Here is a 7599-nt window from a genome sequence, read left to right on the forward strand (position 1 = left end):
TATCCAGAGGTTCCCCACTGAACATTATATTATCTTCTGAGCCAGCCTCCAATGAGGAGCACAACAGATAGCTCTACAGCAAAGCCCTCACTCTGGACCCAACACGCGGGCCCCCTCGCAGGATCTGCACCTGGTCTCAACCGTTCTTTTCCCTTGTCACGTGCTGAAGAATCACCCAGCCACACTGCCAAGTCTGAGCACCTTCGAGATGGAGAAACGGGGAGATTCAAGTCTGAAACATTTCACCTGGGCCTCCCTCTAAAGAAAACAGCAGAAGAGGAACAGAGCGAAATGAGTTTTCAAGGCTGAGAAAAGAAAAAAGTTTTCAGTGTATTTGATGAGTTTCCAGGGGTCTGTCTGCCACGTGTGTATAGGCCAAGGCGAGCATAAAAGAGGAAAAGCTTGGGCAGTCAACTGCAAGACTGCAGGGCCCAGGATGCAGCCGGGCTGCCTCTGCTACCTGGGTATTTCCAGTCATTTCTAGTAATTCGATTCCTAGTCTAGGCTCTGGCATCAGCTTTCAAATAAAAAAAAATAAAGTTTGCTAAAGATTCCTGAGATCAGGAACTACGGTATTGTCTGGAAAACTGTATTTCTCCTGGAGACCTGGGCAGTCTCCAGGTTTGCATGGATGAGACAACACACAGACCTTCTGGGCCTTTGGGAAGTCGCTGCATGCAATGATAGGTTTCTAACTGCAGGCTGATTATACCTGTTTCCCTTAAAAGTGGGGGTATTTCAACTGCTTGACCAAGAAACCCAACACTGATATTTGCAGTTTCACCATTCTTACCTGTTTTGCTCCAGAAACACCTAGCTCCTGCAGCTAGCAGGTGATGATGAGACAGCAGGCAAAGCACCAGAAGAATATTATTCCCAGAATATTATCCCCATCTCTGCCTAATCTCTTTTTGTTTCTTCTTCTTGTGTGTACAAAAAGAAGGATGAATGGGAATCCAAAGACCAACTGGTAAAATCTGTTTCTGAGAGGAGACCAAAATTTTTTGCCCCCAAATTTTCTGAGGCTGTACTCACAACCTGTGGAATTCATTTGCTTATAACATTACTGAGGCTGAGAACTTACTATGATTTATAAAGTTATTTTGGATATTTACATGAATTAGTGAGAATTGTTAATGTTAACACAAGAAAAACACAAGGAGGGAACTATAAAAAAAACAGGGCACAGCTAAAGGGAGGCTTAACTATTACCTCTTAATTAGTAAAAACTAAATGCGACCGACATTGCCCTGTACGCTGCAGCTCGCCGCTGTGGGCTGTCTGCCCCAGAACAGCTGGTGCCGGTCACTGCCGGAGCGGGGACACCAGCCTGCGGAGATTACACGTCTCATTCACTGCGGCCGCCCTGGCTGTCCTCGCGGGTGCTCCCGGGGTGCAGCGCTTTGTGGGCGATTGGTTCCACCCGAAAGGAATTTTCATGGGAGAACTAGGATGAATAAATTAGCAGCGATTTGCTATTGGCAGGGTGAGATCGGAAGCTAGAAAAAGAGAAGGACAAAGAGAAAGGGAAAGAGTGAAATAAAGAAAGAAACTGCAGTGCACATTGAACTGCTTGCCTAATTTTTAGCTGAGAGTCCCAATCTGGGGCAGCAGCTGCTCCGATGATGTATTACAAACGACTTATTGCCGTAATGTATCATCGAGCTCCATTGCCCTGATGACATGTTACTGTAATACATCACCAGAGCATTGCGCAGCAGGAACAGGAGTCCTGGAAGCCAAGCAGCTCCATAAATTTTAGTACAGTCCCCCAAAAAATTGTTGTGAATTTCTTTTCTGCTCTATTAAAGATTTAAGCTGCCAAAAGTGTGGGCCAGAACAGGCACTCATTAAACGGGCTCCGATGGTTTCATACGTCCCCTAAGTCATTAAAGATCTTAATATAAGAGATTAACTATTGCTATTGTTGCTTGGTAAGAATAAATTACCTCTAAATACTTTTTTATGCCCTCCTGGTAGTGAGTGAGGAACTTCAGCTTACACGCGAGGAGGAACCGAGCTGCAGGAGCTGGAGGGACGCACGGTTCCCCCTCATTAAAATAACGTGTGCGGCGTCGAGCAGCCCAGCCGCCGTTCAGCGCCTTGGCTTGCCAAGCTTCATCCCACGCTAAGACCTCTGGTGGCCTGAGGGATGGATGTGCATGAGGATCTGCTCCACTGCCAGCACCAGATACCGCATTAGAGCCATCTCAGGCTGGGTCGACGTAAGAGATGCTCCTCATTGCAGGAAGGGCAATGGCAGTGAAGCTACGGCATTGCAAAATGCAGCAGAGAGAGCACCAGGAATACATATGTATGTGTACCTACATGCACCTATGTACCCATCTCCGGCAGGCTTCTCTGGCTGAACTGAAACCAGTGCTGCTCTCTGCTCACTGCTGCAGCTCAAACTAGCCATGCCGAAGTTGAAGGGACGTGTCTGCTCTTGCTGCGGGGAAATCAGAAATTGCTGAGAAACCACAGCCTTGGAAATGTAACTCCTTGGATGACAGCTTAGTACTCGGGTATCGCTGGGTATCTTAGAAAACACTGCCGGAACTCACAGACGGGCAGATGCAAAGGGAAGGGAGGAGCCGGAAAATCCAAGCTTTAATTTTCCCAGCACAGCAACTCAATCATGTAAGGCATGTGTAGGTTTCTAAGACATTCTACTGGTGTTAAAATTGGGTATTATTTCTTCACGTACCCATTACATCGGAGGAAAAAAAAGCGGTCTTTTCCATACAGATAGAGGAACGCATTGATTCATAAACAAGGATTAATGAAACAGAAAAAGAGGAAAAGGAAAGAAAACGAAAAAAAAGAAAGCAATTTTACCTGTATTTAGGTTATATGGTAAACATGAGCACACTCTTCTCACAGACTAACTGGAAAATTCTCCACGGCCCCATCGGGTGATTCTGAGGGGGAACCCGTGTGCTTTCAGTGAAAAGTGCCTTCAGCAGACGGCGCTGGAAACTCAAAGGGGGATTGCCAACAATTTCTTAGAAACGCATTTCGTGGTACAGTATCAGCAAGCTGAATTTGCCTTGGAAATGCCACCGCAGCTCAGGCTGGGTGGTGCTGCCTGCTATTTTGTAGTTATTTTTGATCTGAGATTAAGTGTCTTTTTATTTCGTTGAAATGGATTTTAATTGAATGTGCTGCTCCACTCGAGGTGCACCAACCTAACGTGGTTTGGTGTTTTTCTTTCCCAAATCCTAAGGGAACGTGCCCCTGGACCAACATTAGACTGTTTTGTTTTGGGTTTTTTTTCCCCTTGGTCAAAAGATCCAGTGTGTGCTAATTCTGTCGGACTCTCTCGCACTCAATCACTCATATTCAGTGCCCCCTAAAGAAACATTGCAGAAGCCAGAAGGCTAAGAAATTACCCAAATGAACTGCCTGTGCTTTGCCCTCACATATCACGTACTGAATTGTTGCCACCTTGCCGGTAAAATTAGCCACGTGTTTCACAGTGTTACCTTTACTTATCAAATAACAGAGAGGGTGCTGTGCCGTGCTATGTCGGGGCAAAAACTATCAGGAATTGGTACCAACCACTGCGCGATGACTTAAGAGAGGAAAAGATATCTTGCAGAATTATTAACTAATCTTTTAAGTCAAAATTTCAGGGTCTGTGCTGAGATGTGAAGAGTGCGCTTTCCCCATCCAGAAAGGCATCTGTGTACACGCTTAATTTAACGATAAAAAGTAGTTTTAAGTTAGAATGAAACCCACTAGTTTTAGTGCTTTGCTAACTCAGGTCTTTACTCAATTGTTTTGGAACTGTAATGCTGAAATGAGTTCAAAAAAATATTTATTTGGTAAAAAAAAATGCAGCTTTGCAGTGATTTTTCTTTAATAGAAGCATCTTACTCTGACTTTTTCTAAAGAAAATCTCTTGATTGTTCATTTTTAAATACTGTGTTTCAAAACTTGCCTGCATTTTACAACATCAAAAATAAAAATAAAAGTTAACCTGGAGAAAAAGGAAGGACTTTTTTTAATGAATCCTGTTTCAATTTTCTGTCTGAATAAGAAAGCTAAAAACATTCACTTCAAGTTGACCCAAGCTAGAATGATAAAAAAGATTAGTTCAGCCATTGAGCTGAAAAATCAAATTTTCATACAATTTTATGTGTAGAAAATATTTCTCCTGCAACAGTTAATGAAATCTGATGATCTTTGCACGTATTACCTAGGGGTAAATTCTTTTCAGTCTAAAACCAGCGGAAGGCAGAAGAGAAGACAGTGGCAGTCAGGTTGGTGGGGAGCTGTAGGCAAGGACATTTGCTGTCCATCGGCTTCCTGGGTCGTCAGGGCAAGCACCAAACCTAATCTGCCTAATGTGGGTCATCATCTGGGGCAAAGTAATGGCTGCAGAAATTTGACTTGGGAACAGGCTCCTGGGAGTCTGATCAGAATTTTGCCTCAAAAGCTGTGAAATCTCCATTTTGCTTAGGCCACCTAAATTTCACCATGACCAGCAAACACAATTCAGGCACATAACCTGAGGTTTTCCTCAAAAATAACAAAACCAGAACAACAGAACAAAACAGCTATTGATACTCTACGCTTGAGGACTAGCGCAGGTGCCACGGAAGTGTAGTAACATCAGGGGAGCCCTGTGTCCTGCCTGGGCCTCTAGTCCCCTGAAACCTGCTCTCTCCTCTGCACAAATTCACCTGCATCTGCTGCCTCTGCTTCTGCTGTGAGGCAAATGATCTATCTGTGGGTGTAAGATTACATGAGACTGAGCTTGAAGTTGCTTTGCTTTGAAAGTTGCACGGGTTATCTGAGATCCAGGCTACCCGTGAGAAGATCTGCCGTGCTGCGGCTGCATTCGCTGCAGTGCCTGCTGCAAAGCCCCCTCAGCGTAGACTGAAGCAGCAAGGACCACGGCACCCATGGAGGCACCAGCCCTGGCCGCTTCCCCCACGGGGCAGCGGCACCTTGGCTTCCCCATCCCGGGAGCCAAAAACCACAGGGCTGAGCTCGCCCGTGTTTTCGCTCATGCTTTGACCTCTGTCTTTGAGAACGAGGGAGTCTCATCATCAGCTTCTTCGCTGGAGTACGTGAGGCTGCAGCCAAAGGCTGTTACGTCACCAGCAAAAAAAAAAAAAAAAAAAAAAAAAAAACAACCTTTCGGTTCCCCAGCTTTCTGCAGTCCAATTTATGTCCAATTTGCAGACTTTCAACATAGCAGCCTCACAGTTCATAAAATCAAACTCAGCCAGGGCTAAGTCTCTGGGTAATGGACTTAGGATCACTCGAGGTGTTACCAGCAGTTCATGATGGGTAACTTTCTTGTTAACTAAAGTCCCTTTTGCTAAATGAGTTCCAGGTTTAACCTCCTCCCCAGCCTTTGCCCGCTCATTTTTCCTCCTTTTTGGCAGCACAGTTCTGGATGGGAAGGGAGGGGGCGAGGAGGTGGCACAGGACTTTTTATTAGACTGCGCGTGGAGGGCTTTTCATTGCGAGGGCTACGGGGAGCAGAGACAGAGGGAGAGCGAGGGGAAAAAAAAAAGTGGGATAAGCTAGCCTTTGTGCGGAGGGAAGGTGCTGAAAGGAGGGCTGTGTGCCGGGACCAGGGGATCAGCCCTCTGGCTCCGCTTGTCTACGCAGCGCCGATGGAGACGGCCGTGTGTGTAGACCGGTGCTTTTCGGTTTCCGCAGGTAACTGCAAGCTCTGCAGGGAACACGTCCAAGGAGAGAAAACCGCAGATTGCATATCGGCAGGAAAGCTTAACGTCGGTGTCCTTTGGGCTGGCGGTGCTGCTAACGACCCCGTCCTCGGTGCCGGGAGGAGCAGGGATCCAGGCATCCATCAGTCACAGGCTCAGGATCGATCATACGTGTATTTCTCTTCCTTTAATGTTGAGTTTTCCAGCTGGGAAGGCATGCTATTTGTCTGGCAGAGATTAATTGTCGAACATGTCGCAGGGAGGAGATGCACCATTTCCAGGGCTTCACCAAGCTGGGGCAGCAACCCCCCCCCCGGCATCTCAAGTGAGCACCTGGGGCTCCTGTTACTTTACCGTTTGACAGGTTTGCAAACTTTGAGTAAACATTCGCAAAATCTGGTGGCAAATGCTCCTTTCTCCCCCATCTCCCCCAGCTCCCTCCCCACTCTATCTTTTCCAAAAATCAAGGCAAACTCACCCAGCACACGGTTGGGGGTCATGAAACCTAACAGCGCTAACGTGAGGTGGGTCCCCCACCCGCCGACAGGTCTCAGCAGGACTCAAGTCAAAGTGGATGAAGGAGCTTTTGTTGAGCTTCAGCCAACATCACACCTGGACCTTGGAGGGACTGAATCTACCTCGGTGGCCTGGGACTTCTCCAGGGAAGGCAAAGTTCCCCTGGTTGCAGACAGGGAGCTGTCAAACTGGCAGCTCATCAAGAGTAGGCTGCGTTCACGACCTCGGTGCTCCTTCGACCGCAGCAATGGCCCAATAATGTGGCCCTCGGCAGCCAAGACGTAGCTCTAGTTCATGGTCTGAGGTGGCCTTCGATAGACATGGAGCAGGATAACATATGGCACTTGCCGGCGGAAATGGCAGCTCCGGATTTGCGGCTCTTGTTCCTTGGAGACCCTTTACCTGGGTGCCCAGGTCCCCAGCAGTGGTGCTGGGATTGAGCTCTTGCTGGGCAGCGCAGCGCATGCAGCAATCGGGGGCAACCAGCGCTCCTCCTGCCAGCAGCAGCTACGGGTGCTTCTGTGTGATTTTAGTCCAGCACATCTGACAAAAAACCTTTTATACCGCAAGGCAGGAAGGCAGCGCCTTGAAGCAACTCTTCATGACTCCACGGCCTTCCTAGTCATTTATTACCCTCCATCCTCAGATGATTTCTCATGCTTTTTTTTCTCTTTTTTGTCAATTTTTATTTTCTTCTTTGCTCCTTTGCTTCTTTTGTTCTTCCTCTTGATCAGCATTTCTGACAAAAAATAAAAATGAGGCAGTTGCACATTTTTTTTTTAAATCAAACCAACCACTTGGTCATTTCTTTTCAGACAACAATTTCTTTTAAATGTTTATCTTTTAAATGTTTTCTTTTGTTGAAAAAATGATTGCCCTGGCACCTCCAGGCCTCCTTGCGCCATCCTGTACGATGTGACCCAATGGACAGGGACCTGGCCACACGGAGGCTCAGCACTGCTCCCACTGATGGTTTCTCTTCTCAGGCAGAATTAGAGCTAATGAGACAGTCCTAACAAAGAGTTTCTTAATGGGAAGATATCATTTCACTGGGGTTGCACTTATTTGCAAGAGAGGATTCATCTGAGATGAGGCTCCTCGTTCAAAATACTTTGGAGGTGAAGCGGCATTTCAAAACCATCAAGATGTCCCATTTTATCAATTTAATAACAAAAATGGTCTTATTTTCTGGTCTGAAGCCTGCATCCTGCACCCAACACCTGGACAAGACTCGTAGCCGGCTCCCAAGGCGACTCCAGGCACGACGCAGAAAATTGTCCTGTTTCCCCAAGCATGCACTTGGTGGCATAAGGTGCTGTACAAAAACAGAGCAAAAAAGCGAGTTTGTAGCCTAAGTTTAACACTACCTACAACCCTGCTAATGGGTGTCTTTTAC

The 7599-nt window shown here is 46.7% G+C and overlaps 1 long non-coding RNA gene across 1 annotated transcript; it reads right to left on the reverse strand.

Moving 5' to 3' along the window:
* Window positions 1-1195: 1195 nt before the first annotated feature.
* Window positions 1196-2930, reverse strand: LOC134149168 (uncharacterized). Its single transcript, XR_009960370.1, has 2 exons — window positions 2839-2930; window positions 1196-1499 (listed from the first exon to the last, which is right to left on the reverse strand). It is a non-coding gene; the product is annotated as an uncharacterized LOC134149168 (long non-coding RNA).
* Between the last annotated feature and the right edge of the window lie 4669 nt (window positions 2931-7599).

The sequence above is a fragment of the Rhea pennata genome, chromosome 19, assembly GCF_028389875.1.
Source record: "Rhea pennata isolate bPtePen1 chromosome 19, bPtePen1.pri, whole genome shotgun sequence".
Lineage (NCBI taxonomy): Eukaryota > Metazoa > Chordata > Aves > Rheiformes > Rheidae > Rhea > Rhea pennata.